Source organism: Delphinapterus leucas, chromosome 18 (genome assembly GCF_059928025.1).
Source record: "Delphinapterus leucas isolate spDelLeu-1000000601 "Yukka" chromosome 18, BTC_Dleu_Yukka2, whole genome shotgun sequence".
NCBI classification, from domain to species: Eukaryota; Metazoa; Chordata; class Mammalia; order Artiodactyla; family Monodontidae; genus Delphinapterus; species Delphinapterus leucas.
Window position 1 is genome coordinate 60,727,155 of NC_143146.1, and position 18,963 is coordinate 60,746,117.

At 40.5% G+C, this 18,963-nt stretch overlaps 1 protein-coding gene across 2 annotated transcripts in view; it reads left to right on the plus strand.

Moving 5' to 3' along the window:
• Positions 1-13,432: 13,432 nt before the first annotated feature.
• FNDC3A (fibronectin type III domain containing 3A) overlaps positions 13,433-18,963 on the plus strand; it is a 156,428-nt gene continuing 150,897 nt past the window's right edge. Inside the window, exon 1 of one of the 2 annotated variants that reach the window (XR_016388700.1) lies at positions 13,433-13,683. The gene's annotated coding sequence lies outside the window, so the exon portion shown is untranslated. The remainder of the gene's footprint in view (positions 13,684-18,963) is intronic. The other variant, XM_022574821.3, reaches the window with a different exon arrangement.

Genomic DNA, 18,963 nt, shown 5'->3' on the forward strand with positions numbered 1-18,963 from the left:
TTCTGAGGTTTTATTTTGTTCCTTCATCTGGTACATAGCCCTCTGCCTTTTCATCTTGTCTATCTTTCTGTGAATGTGGTTTTTATTCTACAGGCTGCAGGATTGTAGTTCTTCTTGCTTCTGCTGTCTGCCCTTTCTATCATGTTTTCTAGTGTGGTCATATTCAAACATTTATTTACATGTGAAAAAGTACATTATTTTTGATAACTTACTTTCCTTTTACTAATGCATTATATAGCAGTTATGATGTACTGATTGCTTAAAAATTGTATGTATTGTTGTTATATTATCTATGTATTTTATTTCATGAAGTAAAGAAGGCATTACAAAATATTAATTACAAAAAGATGTATCTGGTTCAGATATGGTTAGGAACCACTTGATGCAGTCCAAAGATCACAGACCTTCACTAAAAGAGCTATTAAAGTACATGCTTCATTCCACACGAAGAAAAGTGAACCTAGAGGGAAAGTGTAGGATACTAGAAACAACAAGGAGAATAGAAATAGCTAAAAATATGTTAGTAAATATGAATAACTGAATATAAATTAATATATAAATATATTTTTATGTTCAATTAAGAAATATATTAAAACTTTAGAAGTAACGAAAACAGTAACAAAATGGGAGCATTGAGAAAGCAGGGGAGTTGTATATACTAAAGAGTGAAGTATGCCAAAATTGGAATTGTGCTCAGCGAGAGGATAGAAATAGAAATAAGTAAATAAGCCCATTTCAATGGGCTTCAAATTTTACAGAAAAATAATCTGTAATTTCCAAGCCAGCAGAGCAAATTATGGGGCACATGGAAAACTTTGTTTAACCCATTAGAGAGCAGAAAGGAGGGAGAAAGCAAAGAAAAATATGATAAAAAGAAAATACAACTAAGAGTGTAGAAATATGTGTAAATAGATGAGTAATCACAATAAATATAAATAGATTATACTCACCTATAAAATGGTAGAGATAATCAGAATGTATAGAAAATACAGCTTCTGGATTCTTATACGAGACACATGTGAAATATAACTTCACAGAAAGACAAAAGATAAAGGGACAGAAAAATGATATATGCTAAATCAGAGAAATAGAAAAACATTTGATAGCAAAAATAAAATAAGCCAAAATAGAATTTAAGGCAAAAGGTATTAATAATATAAAGAGAGATATTGAATAATAAGAAGAAAGAATGACCCACCAAGAAAATATAGCAATCTTCAACATATGTGTCCGTAAAAGCATAGCCCCAAAATATATAAAGCAAAATCTTACTAAATTACTAGGAGACGTGGACAAACTGACAATCTCCATGGGAGATTTTTAACTGAGAGCTGAAACTCAAAATGACTAATAAGAATATTCAAGAGTTGAACAACGAAACTAACAAGTTTGAGCCAGTTGATATGAATAGACTTTTGCATCAAATAGAAAATATACATTCTTTTCAAGTGCACTTTTTTTTTTTTAATGACCACATATTACATCACCAAAGAGAGTTCAACAACTTCAAAGAACAGCTAATGTATAACACATGTTCTCTGCCCAGGGTAAAAAAGATTAGAATTCCAGAATAAAATGTTTGGAAAGAACTAAAAAGTACTCCTGAATAACTCTGTGGATCATAGAGAAAATCATAATAGAAATTACAACACTTGTAGAACTGAATGGCTATGAATGCACTACACAAAAGGTCCTCAGGAAGTACTTGTTGAAAGAGTAAACTAGCATCCAAAGTTTTTGACTCCCAGGCTGCTGGCTTTCAGGTGTCATTATGAAAAATACAAAATGAAGTATTTGAAAAACAATAGGTAAAAATAAAGGACCAGGTAAACTCTAAATAAAGATAACAATTTTCAAACTGTCAGGCTAAGACTTCAAAAGATACTAGGGTATCTTATAGAAAAAAATGTTTCTAGGATCTCACTATAAATGGTATGATCCCTACCACCTATGTAATAAATAGACCAGGAAGAAGTCTGGTTTATAAAAGAAGCAAACAAACAAAAATTCCAAGGGTAAAATAACAAGTGAGCCATCATTAAGAATGCCAGCATCCACTAGCTTACCTAACTGATGGAAAACCAGAACTTTGTGTCATATATAGAGTCCCAAACCTATCAGCTATGAATTTAATAAGCTTAAACAAGTCTTCAATAAAGCACAAGTTGATAGAAGAGAGAAATACTTCTTATTTTGCTGTATCTATTTCAATTATTCTCTTTCTAAAGAGGAAAAAAGAAATTACTTGAAAGAGTAAAATTAACTGGAAATCCAATCAAATGTTTTATATATGAACAACAAATATTTCATCCTCTTGAAAAGAAACAATTTTTAACACCAAGTTTCATTTATAGGTCTTTGTCTATGTCTTTTTGCGTACTGTTTGATGGAAAATTACTGCAATAATCCTTACAAATCTAGTCTAGAAAATTTTCACCTACAGCATACAAAGGTCATCATTAAGAATAGTTTAAGCAGGCATTTAAAGGTTAATGGAAGCAGTTCTTTTCTTTGAGTTACCTTTGCATTGTAGAGACAAAGTGTATGAAAAAAGATAACAAATACTGTCTTCCATTATATAAATACTCAGGTTTTTTAAAAAAATTCTTTACTCTTCTTATGGACAAAATGTTTGCTTCCATATAATCAGGCCATTAATGGAAAAAAGTCATTGGATTTGCCTTTCTTCACACCAGGTGGGTTGCTTTTTTAAATCCCCTTTTCCCAAATAAGGTACTGGATTTTGAAAGAAAGATACTAATTTGAAATCCTCTGATATTCCATAGGCTTAAAGCCCTGTTATAATAGACAATCTACATTCAAAGCACAGGCAGTCCCTAAGTTGCAAGTGGGTTATATTCCAAAAGTTAATTTGAAAGTCTGCTGTTTAGAACTTGCAAAGGCATTTTGCCATGGAAACCAAGTTATAAATGACAGTTGAATTTTCAGGCTAGCCCACAAAACTCTATCTAACCTATAATGTGTCTGAATCCAATTGCTTCAAGAAGAGGTTTGTAACAGAACATAATAGTCCACTGACAGGCTGATAGGTGGCCCACTTTATTGGTATCTCTCAATTTAGGGTTGTTGACCTGTCATTTTAATATTTTTTCATTTTATCCTCTAAAAATGTATTAGTCAAATAATAATACCTTTCTATAAAAAGTACTTAACATTTCTCATAACCATGTAGATTAATTTAGGACTTTGATTTATCTTACAGCAAAGGATAAATAAGTATCAATACTCTTTTATTTTCCCTCTGATAAAAACCGCGGTTTCTTTCTCTAAAAGCTTTTTTTTTTTTGCTTGATGTTTGTTTTCTGCTAACCCTGAAATTTATGCAAAGTTAAAATTCCTTTTCTAATCACTTGTTTTGATGGTTAATCCATAAAGGCTTTTCTCTTGTTTTGTTTTTATTTGTTGGTTATTTTAAAAGCCTTTGATAATAACAGTGGCTTGACAGATATCAGTGAAGTCATTAATCAACAATACCACATAGCTTTTCACTTTTGCCATTTCACTTCTCTGACCCCTGATTAAAAATATGTGGTTTCTAAATTCCTCATGTGCCACCCAAGGTCCTTCTTAATCTGGCCCCAACCCACTTTCACTGCTCAGTGTGATAGCTTCCATCACAAACTTTTACACAGATTTATTTTTTACCCCCAGGCACACTTGGATTTTTCCAATCTCATGCTTTTGTTAGCTATCAGTCCCATTAAAGTCCCCTCTTCTGACCATTCTATTTGAAGCCTATTCTTCAAGATTCACTTCAAATTTCACCCCTTCTGAGCTAACATGGAATAATGGAAAGGATGCATTAGAGTTACACAGACCTACGTATGAATTCCAGCTCTGTTACCTTCTTAGCTGTATGTATGTGAACATATGTTTAGCTTCTCGGAACCAATGTTTCTCATCTATAGAATGAGAACTAATAGTACTTTGATCACAATGTTGAAGATTAAATCCAAAAATTTAATTTAAAAACACGATGCCTGTGTTTGATCAACCGATAGTAAGTGATTGGTTGCCTTTTTGAACCCCAGGAGCAAATTTTATCAGAGCTGTTCATTTCAAATGTTATATTTCTGAATTTTTTCTGCATGAGTAAGTACTATCTCCTTAACCAGATATTTTAAATCTACCTGGTTGAAATCTACCAGTCAAAGTCCAGGCAGGAAATCAGAAACCATGCTAGGTATTTCAGACAGAGGGATTGAATTCAAGGAATTAGTCACCTGGATATTGAAAAACTGAAAAGGCAACAGGGATGCTGAAGGAAATAGCTAACACCTGCTGGGCTGGGCTGGGGCAGGGCAGAGAACTAAATGATAAAACTTCATTGCTTAGAGGAAGAGTCCTCATATAATTAATGCCTAGATCTCTGAGGGAGGTGTTGTATGGCTGGATTTTTTGCTAATAAGGGAGTACCCATTGACTAGTCCTGGTAGCATTGGAGGGATGTGGCACAGCTGGTGCTAAATATGCCAAAAGACATTGAAGCTATTTTGGAGTTGTTATCTTTTGACAGGAATTGCAAATAGAAAGCAAGTCCAGTCTCTCCTTCACCAGCCTTCCAATTTCTCTTTAATTACCACAGCCTCCATTGGCCGATCCTAAGAGGAAGGCACCTAGTAAATGAATCTGGGAAATGTAGTTTCCAGACCTAGCCCCAGCATCCCAGAGCAGGACATAAAAGGGTGGGCTTGGAGATGAGAGCAAAATATAATCAGTACAAAAAGTAAATTTGTTAAGGTCAAGGCATTTGTTCTTTGTACAGAACCTTCAATATAAAAGGTATTCTTTTTTTTTTCCGAATATTTATTTATTTATTTATTTGGTTGTACCAGGTCTTAGTTGCTAAAAGATATTCTTCTTGATTGGTTCCTTTGTGATGGACCTCTCTCTGAAGCACATTTGGATTATCAATTTAAATTAGATTCTTACAAGAAAGGAGTTGCTCTTATTCAATGTTGAGTAAGATGCCTAGTGTAATATCAATGTTCAATAGAGACTGTTTTTAAGAAAACTAATATAGTAAATCATTTCATTAACATCAAAGTCTCTCATCAGAAGTACTTAATTGTTTTTGTAGCTGGGGTCACAGCTTGAGTTAAACTGTTTTTTGGTCTAGGATTTGAGCATGTTTGGGCACATTTACAGAGCAGTAGAGCAGTCTATTTACGGAAGAAGGGGAAAAAAACCTCATCCTAACCGAAGAGAAGTACGAAAAGTTCGCTTCAAGGTCGATTGCCCAGTGTTAAGGAAAAGGCTTAGTAGAACATGTCGTCTATTCCATGCACTCATGCCTGAGTCCTAGAGCTACAAATAAATTATATAATTATATGCTTTGCTACGATGCACATGGGGGTTTTGGAGCTGAAGATGAGAGCAGCAGGAGATGGTGCCCATGGAAAACTGTATCTTGGTACAGACATGAGCGCCCTTCAAGTGAGGCATTGGTAGTTTTGGCACAGAGAGAAGTGCAGAGGGAGAGTTTTGTTGGCTTTGGAAACAACAGGAGAAAATACCTCAGTACACCAGGGGAGGGGAGGAGGAAGATGGTAAATGTCATCGAGTTTCTCAGAGGACTAATTCTTGGAGTGTACCTGTGCAAATCCCTGGGGATTCTTAGAATCATCTGAAAGAATTTGAGTGTGGATGGGGGAAGGGTGTGAGCCTACTCTGTGAGTTCTACCACAACCCTATTTTTACTCTTAGTCTGATGTAACTTGGGAAAATGGGCTACATTTGAATTCCAATGTTTTAAGTCAGTAGTTTCTCTAATTTTAAGTTGAGTATTTATTTGGTAAAGTCATCTTCCATTATTTTTAAAATGAGTCTCTATTTTAGTAATGGTAATTACTGCTAATAATTAATTTTAGCTTTTGTCTTTTCAATAGGATGGTACTGGGTTTCTATCTTATAAGTACAGTGTAAAGGGAAAATAAGATCAAAGTTCAGTTGTGCCTTGATTTTTAAAAATTTTATACATAAATATTGGAAATTAGAAATAAAATTAGTATTTTATTTACCTCATTAAAAGTATTCAATTTAGGGCTTCCCTGGTGGCGCAGTGGTTGAGAGTCCGCCTGCCGATGCAGGGGACATGGGTTCACGCCCCGGTCTGGGAAGATCCCACAAGCCGCGGAGCGGCTGGGCCTGTGAGCCATGGCCGCTGAGCCTGCGCGTCCGGAGCCTGTGCTCCGCAACGGGAGAGGCCAGAACAGTGAGAGGCCCACATACCGCAAAAAAAAAAAAAAGTATTCAATTTATAAACAATTTCCCTAGTTTTTCTCATTACTATACCTCATTGTCCTTATTTAAAAGATGCCTGTTTCTTTGGATGTGTAAAAATTAAAGGCAACTTATTGTATGAAGATATTTGCTCTACTTGCCATGAATAGTCGATTTGCCTGGTAGTTTTAAAATGCAGTTTGGTTTAAATATTTACTTCTGAAATTTGTGGAAGAACTTTAAGTTTGGTGACAATTGCATTTAGATTATCTGAATTTTCATTTCCTAACTCATTTAAATTTTGTTTTTATTTTTTCTAGATTAAAATCCCATTGTTATCTTGATAAAGTATTGCTCTGGTTTTGAAGTTTGATTTTTTGGAAAAGAAAAAAAGGCAGGTAGTTTGGAGATAGTTTTTTCAAATCCCAAGTCATCTTTGGCCTCATTGTCATTATAGATGCCTATCTCCTTCTTCTGTCTTTAAAATGGACTCATATGTCATCTGGTTATGCTGGATAATGATCGTGGTGTGTTCAACCCCAGGGCTGCTATCAGTGCCTCCTAAAGCTGTGCAAAACATCAAAGAGCTGTTGACAGTCTAAAAGACAGATACAGAAACCTTATTTTTTCAACCTAGAGAAAATCCTTGTAATCTATTATTGTATAGCCCCTTCAGGTCAGGAACCTATTTAATAAGTCCTGGCCAGTAACCAGATAAGACTTTCCCCTCTTTGGAAGTAAGACTGTCTCCAGTAGCACTGCTTTGAAACCGTATCATTAACACTGACAAATTTGGGCTATTAGGATATCATTTTGTGATTAAGGAATTCCTTAGTCTTTCCTAATTGGTTTCTCTATAAAGAAGAAACAACATAAAAGACTTGAACCATGGATGAGCAGTTTTCTTGAACAATTGAGTCAATCCTAGTTTAACTCCATGTCACAGAGAGAAAAACTATCTTATTTGTGAAAGTTGACCACTGTTTGAGCTGTTCTAAGATGTTCAAAGTATGGCCTATGGACTACCTTCATCAGAAACTCTTGGAGTGCTTATAAAATGCAGATTCCTGAATCCAAACCTTGGTGCAGAGGACACATGGTAGAACCACTATATCTTAAACAAGCACTCCAGGTGTTAAGATTTTTATTCATGCTGAAGTTTAAGAACTACTTTTCTAGGACAGAATTAACTCTTTATCAAAAATCACTGAATGGATCTTCTTGATTTTTGAAAAGAAAGTAAGGCTTCCAAGGCTATTCTGGATAAAAATGAGGGCAGAAAACAAAAAGCAAAATTGCTCTGAGTAATAAATTAACAAGAATTTGGGAATTGTCCCAAGACAGATTTTGGGGGGGGTCCCAGAAATTTAGAAAAATGTGGGGAAGGTTCTTAGTAGAGTGAGGGTCCAAAGCAACATAGTGGCAGGGTGGGGTCTGAGGAGAATGATGGCCAGTGACAAATTTCCTGTGGTGGGAATGGCCAACGTTCAATGTCAAGTTGCTTTTTTTTTTTTTTTTTTTTGCGGTACGCAGGCCTCTCACCGTTGTGGCCTCTCCCGTTGCGGAGCACAGTCTCCGGACGCACAGGCTCAGCGGCCATGGCTCACGGGCCCAGCCGCTCCGCGGCATGTGGGATCCTCCCGGACCGGGGCACGAACCCACGTCCCCTGCACCGGCAGGCAGACTCTCAACCACTGCGCCACCAGGGAAGCCCCAAGTTGCTTTTTATTTTATTCCTTGTTTGCTTTTAGGGAAGCAGCTGTTTCATCCATGGAGCAAAGCATGGCTGGGAAAGCATGATGAGGGATGGAGATTGCAACAGGATAAAGAATTTGGAGCAAAAGTTAACTCTGGCCAAGTCCCCTACTGAGTATCTTTGGAAATATTGAGGAAGGTTCTGAACTTTCCCAACCTCACCGGGTCACATTATCCAGGACATCCTAATTATATAGTTATTATTTATTTACTGAGCATCAGGCATGTACCAGGCATTTTCAAGCATTACGCCATTTAATCCTGCAAAGTAGGTATTTTATCTTTAGGAATTGAGGCTCAGGAGGGTAACATGCCCAAGATCAATCAGTCAGTCAGTAGTAGAGCTGAGATTGGAGCCCAGACTTACCTGACTCTAAAGCCTTTCTTTCCTCCCCCACATTATACCACACCCCTCAGAGACAAACAAAAAGCTTCTGGCTGCTTTAACCGGTGTACCTCCAGATCAACTGCTTTCCCCTCCTCTCCTCTTCCAGACTTGCACCAGTTCCCCATCCAAAGAGACGAGCAATGGCAGTTAGTGTTCTCTCTGGTTCTGAGTTACGACCCCCCAGGGTTGCTCAGAGGATTCGGCCAGCACAGCCCTCCCACCTCAATCTTCTGTCCCAGCTCTCTTCCTCACCAGACTTTTCCCCCAAACTTCCTAAAAGACAAAGTCTCCATTGCCCTTTGACTTTTTCATCTCTTTCTTTCTCTTCAGCCCATCGTATCTTGTTAAGAGATGTGAAGGGTCTGAGATTTTATGCTCCTTGCAAGCTAATAACTTAGCCTGCTACAGTTTCTTGGATGCTAGCAGAAGACCTGAGTCTGAACTTCCGTGGTGGTGCAATGGTTAAGAATCCGCCTGCCAATGCGGGGGACACGGGCTCTAGTCCTGGTCCAGGAAGATCCCACATACCACGGAGCAACTAAGCCCGTACACCACAACTACTGAGCCTGTGTGCCACAATTACTGAAGGTCGCGCGCCTGGAGTCCGTGCTCTGCAACAAGAGAAGCCACCACAATGAGAAGCCCGTGCACCGCAACGAAGAGCAGCCCCCGCTCACGGCAACTAGAGAAAGTGCAGCAACGAAGACCCAACGCAGCCAAAAATAAATAAATTTATTATTTTTTTTAAAAAAAGAGGAACTTTCCTCCAAAAAAAAAAAAAAGGAGACCTGAGTTTTCTGGGTCAAAGGACTGTATTACACATGGCACAGCAAGCAGCACCAGCTTCCTGCTCACAGCAGTTCCTTTGCCTCGTGATCTCACCCAGGGCAACATGTAGTAACCCAGGTGATGCTGTGGGTTTGCATCAGAGCTGAGGAACCCCAAGCTTAGGAAACCTCCAATCTTTCACAATGGGCTATAAGCAAACCTGCTTAACCTTCGCTACAGAAGGAGACGTTATCATAATGCATGGTAAACAAGTGTGCCTTCTACTCCAATAGGAAACACTATCTCTGTATTCTGTCTGCTATACAAACATTTGGAAAAGAGTCTAGAGCAAAAGCTGCTGGTGCCTCTGCTTACTATATGTACCGAAATATGTCAGCTCCGTGAAGAATTGTCTCCCAGTGTATTCCTGTATTTCTTCCCACTAACCATACAAAAGATTCCTCTCTCAAAAGTGATCAGTAATCTCCTAATTGTATGATTCAACAACTTTCTAGAATGCTGAAAGGGACCTCAAAGAACAACAGTCAATCATTTAATAAATATTTATTGGGCAGCTACTAAATGCCAGGCACTGTGTAAGCAAAAATAGGCTCAGTCCTTCTCCTCATGAAGGGAGCAATAGACACGTACCTAGTATTTACACATACCAAATGTTACAAGCTGTGATAAGTCATAGAGGGAAAGGTCCATGGTGGTAGGAGGGCTGACATCAACAAATGGTCTTGAACTTGTCTGGGAAGTCAGAAATGTTTTTTCCTTACTCTAGTTAAAAGGGAAAAGAAGGTCACGTGCAGAGAGCCTATGGCTGTTGGGATTACAGCACGTTTGAGAAAATAAAAGGCAGCCAGGAAGCCTTCCACACAGGAAGCCCGGGGAGAGTGGTGTCAGATCAGACTAGAAAAGGCAAGACCTCACATGTTCTGGTAAGCCACCTTAAGAATGCTAGTCTTATCTTAGAGCAATGAGACCCTGTTTAAGGGTTTTATATGAAAAGTGGCATAATCTTATTTGCTTTTAGAAAAACTGTTTTGGCTGCAAAGTGGAGAATAAAGGCTCAGATTGTATGCAGTGAGACCAGATTAGATTGGTGGCAATTGGAAAGAAGTAGGCCAATTTTAAGATTTTGGAGGTGAAATTGCTAGGACTTGGTGCTGCAACAAATATGGTGAATGAGAGGGAGGGAGATATCAGGGGAGACTACTGCTTGTTTGATTTGAACAACTGGATAGATGAGGGGAAAGGAAAACAAGAAGAGTTTGTGAACTAAGTCGGACTAAACTTTGTAACTTTGAGACTTTAAGTGAACATGTCAGGGAAGCAGTTGGTATCAGATTTGGAATTTAGGGTAAGGGACTGGGACACTAGAGACACATACATGGAAATCATCAGCATATAGATGATAACTAAAGCCATTGGGGTGGATGATGAGGTTTAGGCCAAGAGATTATAATGAAAACAGAAAAGAACCTAGACTGAATTGTGAGGTACTTCTATATTTAATAGCTAGGGAGAGGAGAAGGAATCTGCAAGGGAATTAGAGAAGTGGTACCCAGAAATGTAGGGAAAAAGCCAAGAGAGTATAGTGCCAGAGGAAGAACTATTCAAGGAAATAAGTGGTCAAAGTGTTGGGTATTATTCAGAGCTCGAAAAAGATGAGGATTTTAAATAACCCTTATTTTATTGATAAGAAAAATGAAGCACTGAGAAGTGACTTGTTCAAAGTCAATGTAAACGCTTGTCCCTCTCTGGATTCCCAGAGAATTCATACTGGTGCCCATGCTAGGATTATTTATGTGTGTGATTCATTCTCTCCACAGAACATAAATTCCCCAGTCCTCGCTTGACTCAACCTTACAGCATTGTACACTGTTGACTAATCTATGTCTGCTTCAGTGACATTCTTGAATTGTCTTAGTCTCCTTCAAAATAACTGTTCTTTCTTGTTGTGCCTATACAGGTAGGGATGCCCAAAATATAATTTTTTTAAAATTCCATTTCTCCCACCTCCACACCCAACCCCAAAGGAATCAAAATCTTGAGGGATGGATTACAAGATTCTGTCTTTTTAAAAAGTTTCGAAGTAGGGGGCTTCCCTGGTGGCGCAGTGGTTGAGAATCTGCCTGCCAATGCAGAGAACACGGGTTCGAACCCTGGTCTGGGAGGATCCCACATGCCGCGGAGCAATTAGGCCCGTGAGCCACAACTACTGAGCCTGCGCACGTCTTGGAGCCTGTGCTCCGCAACAAGAGAGGCCGTGATAGTTAGAGGCCCGTGCACCGCGATGAAGAGTGGCCCCTGCTTGCCACAACTAGAGAAAGCCCTCGCACAGAAACAAAGACCCAACACAGCAAAAATTAATTAATTAATAAACTCCTACCTGCAACATCTTCTTTAAAAAAAAAAAAGTTTCCAAGTAGGAAGCTTTGGAAATTACTAGCATAGAGTCAGGTTTGGAAACCACTCCCTTAGTCTCAGACCAAACAGAGCTAGGGCAGCAATACAGAAAAGCCACCCAACTCACCCACGCTCTAATAAATCCTCTTTTTTTTTTTTGCGGTACGCAGGCCTCTCACTGTTTTGGCCTCTCCCATTGCGGAGCACAGGCTCCGGACGCGCAGGCTCAGTGGCCATGGCTCACGGGCCCAGCCGCTCCGCGGCATGTGGGATCTTCCCGGACCGGGGCACGAACCCGCGTCCCCTGCATCAGCAGGCGGACTCTCTCAACCACTGCGCCACCAGGGAAGCTCCAAATTCTCATATTTAAAAACGAAATACAGTTGTGCCTCAGTTATCCAGAGACCAGCTTTCCAGTAATTTTGTCTGGAAGAGGGCCAAATCTGCAAGTTAAGAAAAGGAAACCCCTCTGGCAGAAGAAGTTTTTGAGAGTGAACAACAATGAAAATATCTCAGGATACCACTTGACATACAGTCACTGTCCCATTTACTGATGGGAAGAAGAGGAAGAAAAGAAATCTCTCATTGGCTGACTGTGGATATAAACATCTGATCAATCATCACCTGGAGCCACAGAGAAAAGCAGTCAAGAAAGGAGAAAAGAGTAAAAAATAAACAGTAAAGTAGGAAGGATGAGAGGAAGGATCTGAGCGGATCAAGAGGCAGATGAGGAGATGAGAAGCAGTGACAGATATTAGAAAAGGTGATGAGAACATTCCAAAGAGAAAAACAGAGATCACCTAAGTAGAGATCCTATATACCTCAGCAATCCCCTGGGACTAGCATATGGCCAAGTATGGCGTTTGATGGCTAGTCATCAACAAAGGATTTCATTAACCATTGTATTCCTTAAGAATGTAGGGAATAAGTACATTTTAAAAGGATTTCTGTAAAAAGGTGGGGAAAAAAGCACTGCTATTTTTTATAGGCAGCACAATTCATAAGCTGAAATAAAGCCAGAACAAGGAGGCTGGGTACGTCGTCATTGTTTCTGAGGGCACAGTTCCTGGGGTTAGACTCCCCATCCCAAGGACAACCCCCATCCCAAGTCCTCCCGTGGAAACCGCAAAAGGAAGCAGCCCTGACCGGCCCTCAGGCATTATTGCAGCGCCCCCAGTTGCTGGAGGTTCAAGGAAATCTCGGCCGCGTTCCCTTGTTAAGTCTTCGGGCTGTTGCACAAATTAAGGTAATGGGTTTCCACGCGTTTTGACTGGGGAAGAGACCAAGAAACTAACCCTCACGTTTCCAACTAAAGTAAATATCTAAATATTTTTGTTTGCTTAAGAGCTCCTGGGGTGTAAGCGTTTGGGGTTGAAACCATCCAAGCCCACTTCGGTTGGCTCCCTATTCCTTGGGGGAGTGTCTTTAAAAGCACCTGCCGGCATTAAGTTTTGTGCTTCCTGAAAAAGGCCGACCCGGTGCGCCTCAGAGGGAGCCTTTTACAATCTGTACTGAGAAGTGTGTGAGCGGCCCCAGGAACGTCAGCTGGCTCCTCATTTCCCTAGTGTCGCTAGCAGCCTGGCCGCGGCGGCGGCTGCGACGACCCAGGCGTAGCCGGGCCTCAGGAGATAGCCCGGAGCCCCGGGAGGGCGGTGGGCGCCCCGGGAGCGGCGACGGGGACTCTGACGCCCGCACCGGCGGCTCCGCGGGCGCCTCGCGCTCCCGGTAAAGACCAGCGGGGCAGCCGACCAGGGCGCGGGGCGGGGACGCGGGGTCCAGGCCGGCCGGGGGCGCCGTCGGCTGGGCTCGCGCAGCCGCACTCGGCGCGCCGACTCCCGGCTCCTCCTCCCGGCTCCGTAGTAAGCATGGCGGCGGCGGCGTTCGTGGTCCCTCGGGTGAAACAGAAAGCGGGAGCTACGCGGAGAGGGAGCGAAGAGCGGGGCTGAGGCGGCACCGTCACTGCCGGGAAACCACCCCAACAGTCAGTGCGCCGGCGGCCGCTGCGGCCCCGAGAGCTGGCTCTGCCGCTGAAGTGGAGCGAGAACGATCAGGAACCCGAAGAAGAGGCGCCGGGGTAGCCGCCTTCCTCCGCCTCAGAGCGGCGTGACTCGGAGGTGAGAGCGCGGGCGCTCCCTTCGGGAAAGGTGGGGAAGACCGAGGCGTCCGGGTCCCGTTCCACCCCCCCAGCCCCCGCCCCGGGGCAGGCGCCGCGGAAACCGTTAGGCTGGGTGTGAGGGGCCGGGGCGCTAAGCGGGGCTCGGGCCCGTCGAGGGGCCTAGCCCACCCGGTCTTGTGAGCGCGCGCTGGGCGGAGGGGAGTGGGCCGCGGGCGGGACCCGTCCACTCACGGGGCACCTGCTGGGCCCTAGTCTCGCCGGGAGGCGCTCGGCGGGGCGCGGCCGCGACCCCGCCACCAGCCCGCGGAGGCGGCGCGGCGGCGCGGGCGGCCCTCCCTCCGCCCCCCTGGCCCGCGGCCCGCGGTGAGCCGCGTCGCTGACGGCGGCCCTGGGGGGTGGGTTGCGGAGCCCTCCGGAGCGGATCGTCGAGCGGCCGCGGCGCCTTCTGTGTTGGCCGCCGGGCAGCCGCCAAACTTGAATGCTCCTCTGAAGAGAGTTTCCCCCGCTCCTGTTGGGGTTAAAACCTCGAAAACCCGCCCTTGTGTATTTGATCCTGTTTGGCTGGTGCCAGTACCTGGCCGTTCCTCCAGCCGGCGGAGTTAACCACCTGTTCAGTCGCGGGGTGGACTCCGGGCTGCAGTCCTCGCCCTGTTTAACAGCCTGGATCTTTGAACTTCTGACACGGCTGTGAAAGAACGTCATGCGTTAGGTAAAGAAAATGAACACGTAATTTAGCCATAAAATCGGGGACAGGACGGCGGCGGCTTTAATGAATGTAGTCGTTCTTTTATTAAACTGTTAACGTTAAAAGCCTTGGGATAGTTTTCTCTCAGGGGAAGGGGGGTAATAGATAGTGAGGTGCTAGGAATCATAAATATGGGATTTTCTTTTGTGAAATTTCATGTAAGTTCCTTTGGACACCTTCGTGTCTGACCATCTATTAACAAAGAATACCAGACTGACAAGATTTTTTTTTTTTAACTGTGTAATCCTCATGTATGTGTAGACTGTAGGCTCTTAAAACTGAGCGGCATAATTATTTTGCTTTTTCCCGTGGTCTGTGTTTTTAGCTCTTGGAAGCAAAATTGGTGTGTGTTTTTCTGTATTACAAGAATGAAATAACAAAAGTTGAACTGTTACTATAATGTTTTATCACAATGATAGTACCAGCACCAGTGCTGAACATATGCCACCCGGGAGTTGGAGCCATATGTTAGGCAGAAACTAATTGAGTTTTGTGGCCATGATCTTGTATTTGGGTAAATATTTAGTTTTTGTGTATTTGCTAAATCTGTAGTTCTTGCCATCGTGTAAGTTTTTAAATCACCTAAAAATAGTCCAGAGAAAGAGTCCCCTGCCTGTTTGATATTTTCTTGGTTGGTTTGACTTTTCTCAAGTAATGAGATAAAGTGCCCACTGAGACAGATGGTGGACTTAAAACAGTGATAAAAAGGATTTTACACATCTTTGATAACATAGAACCTAAAATTTTGCTTTCAGCTTCTTAGCCCGCTGTTAATTGTTGCTATCACCACTTATACCAGTTATTGGGAAGAAGGGATGATGACTTGACAGGAAAAAGATTTTGTTAAGATTTTTATAAATAGTTTTATGTTTAAGAATTTTAGCACTATCACAAATTTTATGAAATATTCTTCTTTCCCTTCATAGAACACCTCTCAGTTTTCTTGTGTAGGTTAACTGAAAATTTTTTATCTCAAGCTGGCTGCTTTTAACCACCTGTATGCTTCTGAATGAACTCCCCCTCTTTCCGTTTTGTCTGAACCCTCAAAACTCATTGACTGTTCAGGAAAAATAAACTTCTGGTTAACATTGGCTTCAATCAGACATAATTATAAGGGTAATTTGCTTCTCCCAAATTAATCATATGATTCAAAAAAACAGATTTGGTGTCATCTATGTCATCACTTTCCCCCTTTGTATGAGTAACTGAAAGCTGATTTATCATGCATTTAGTGATTACGTTTTAATTTTTAAAGTTCTACAGTATAATTTTGAGCATGTTTTATTACTAATTATGAAAAAATTTCTCCCTCTTCTCTGACCAGCCAGGCAGAGGTCAGGATTGAGAGGTTATAAAACCCAGAAAAAAAGAGAAGCGGTGCATGATTAATAATTTTCATCGTCTTTTGTAGCTTTACTTAGGTAAAGAGCATTTAATTTATAATTTGTTTTAGACTTATGGGTAATAATTATGCCTGTTGAAAAATATTTGTATTTTTTTAATGTGCATACATCCAAGGCTTGTGCATCTTCTATTTTGCCTATATTTTTAAGATACAATTTGATGAAGTAACCTAAAGGTTTTGTTTTCTTTTTCTTGTTCTTGGTACATTTTTCTATGAAAGTGAGTCTAGGTGATATCTCTGAGCATGATGTAGCGATATGCATGTGATTTCTAATTTTATTAGCCAGGTAATCAAAAGATAAATAATTGATTTTTTCCCCTAGCAGTCTCTAGCAGACTTCAAATAAATTCACAGTATTGTAAATCCAAAGGTTTAGAATACTGTGCATGCAATTCCATTGAGTCTTTTAGTGCTTCTTTTTATCACATTGCAAAAAGAAAAAGAAAAATGGCCCATATGGATATCAGTGTCGAGCTGCTTGCTAAAAAGAAATGAATGACCAGTAGTGTTGAAAGGCAACTTTTTTTTTTACCTGTATTGGGAGCTTTTATAATTTTCTTAATATTTTGGTCTCATTTTATTTCAGAGTGTTATGCTGTGGTCTCTTTAACCCTTGATCTTTATCTCTATCCTCCCACTATTGTAGTTTTGCTTATCTTTCACATATACTTTCTAAGTTTGCGTTGTAGCCTATGGTCTTCCATCAAGTTCCTTTGTAGGTGTCTTCCTTTGATATTGCCAATCACTTATCACCCATTACCATTCCTCAGGCTGCTTTTTCTCCAAGGTAGAGAGATGTGCTTGGGAGATGACATGTGCTCAGAGGACGATGAGCTACTATTAGAGCGGGGATACAAAAGCAATAGGATGTGTTTCTTTCCTTCAAGTAGTTTACAGACTAGTTGGGGATACTAGACTAACACACAAGAAATCATTAGCAAAAATATGAGATGGTATTATTAAATTGTGTGGCAAGGACTGTAATTTGAAGGAAAGTGAGGCCATTGAGGGCTAGAATGATCCTGGAAGGCATTTAAAGGAAGTCAGACTTGAAGCTTAGGAAGGATTTAGATATCTAGCAAAAGGAAAGACTTTCCAAAAAAGATTGACAGCCAGAGCTGGAAGTAATAGCAAGGAGACCAGTCTGAGAGTGTATAAGGATAAGTAATCAGGAGGAAGAAGGAAAGAAGGTTAAAGTCAAGATTTTGGCTAAGCCCTACAGCATGGTCAAGAGAGTAATAGGCAGGGCTGGACAAGTTTGGCTGTATCATGATGAACCCATCACTGAAAGAATGCTGCATCTACTAAGTTACTTATATTAGTAACTTAAGCTTTATGTATGAGGAATAGCTTATATGTTTTATATGTGTGTGTTTATTACAGTTTAGATCAGGGATCAGCAGACTTTTTCTTTAGAGTGCCAGATAATATTTTAGGCCTTGTGGGCCACTCAGTGTCTCTGTTGAATATCCTTTTTTGTTTGTTTTTTTACAATTGCAGGATTTGGCCAGCGAGCCTGGTTTGCTGACTCTTGGCTAATAATTGGCTAGGTAATTGTCCATATAGCACATAATGTGAGCTGCCTTACATCATTTGTTTACATGGTGGTTTTGTGTTTTGTTATGACTATCATTTATGTTTTTTTCCCTATATTATAGTAAGAATTAAGAGAACATGCAGAAATTAGTATTGTAATTGTTCTTTTGTGGCCAGACTTCTAGCAACTGCCTAGACTGAGTCTCAGAACTTGGACATAAAAGAAGAAAAGCCTTTGAGCTAGGCCTTAGAGCAGTGAAAATAGCTACACCATGGAATTTATAATCTTGTATAAGGTTAAGTATATCAGTTGCCTATTCAGGTTGTACGTATTTTAAACTTCAACTGGCATTTTAGAAGCCTTGGCTAGGATGCTGGTGGCCTATAAGTGACAACTGGGGAGCAGGCAGTAGGAAACCTTGTTTTTAAAAGTAGTCTTAGGTTGAGTTAGTGAAGAGACAAACAGTTGGACATCCCTCAATAACTCCAAGAGTCACTGTGTTATAGAATAGTCTAATAATTGATATTTACATTGATGAGTTTGAGTCATCAAGAAAAGATTGTATCATGTTTAGATTAAGGCAGAGAAAAAAGACCTAGAAATCTCTTTGAAAATATTTTCATTATGATTATTTAAAGATAAGTTACAGTGATTTAAAGGATAAGTATCAGTTATTTTGAAAATTCATTTACATGAAATATCTCTTTGAAGTTGCTAAATTTATAGGTGTGTATTTCTAAAGCAATTCTATTTCCTTCACATTGTGTTTCATGTACCATTACCAGGTAAATAGTGGTGCCTCAGGTTATGGTTGCATGAATAAATTCGCTAGGGTTACTCTATATTTTGTATTATCAGGAAAGTAAGAATATAGCATAAGAGCATTCTTTGATTCAACAGGCATTAGTAAATACATTCTGTATATCAGAGATAGTATTAGGTGCTGGGAAAAGTAAAGATGTATATGACGGAGAACTGTCTGGATAAAATCAGTGGTGTTTCTTTTTTTCCTCTTAAAAACATTAAAAGCAAACAAACCAACAAAACCCCAAAACTTAAGTTAACTTTTGTCCTTTTGCCTATACTAGCATTTTCCATACTTTTTAAATGTATGTACTGTCTTAAGTTTTAAGGCAGTACAGACCTTTTGAACTAAATTTCAGCCTTCATGGATTGCTACCCAATAAAAGTTTGGCTTTTTAAATTTTGCTTTAAGAAGAAATTAACAATTCACTCTCCCACCCCCCCTTTTGTCAGTACTTGAAACAGCTTCATTATTCCAGCTGTTTCCGTTTCCTAGATAGGAGATAAAGTACCTTGGATCTTAGTTCCAACTTCACCCTTGTTAGCCGTATGATCTCAGATTCGTTTCTTTCAATCTTAGGTTCCCAATTCTTAAAATGGAGAATAATGTCTATCCTGATTTCCCCACAGAAATATTGTGAGCAACCAAAGAGATGTTGGAAACCATGACAATATTAAAGTACCATATGTGTTTACATTAATGCTACTACATTGGAAGCAGTGCAGCCTTTTTTTAGTAAGACCAGAAATCATGAGTTCAAGTTTTACCCTCCAAACTTCTGTAAAT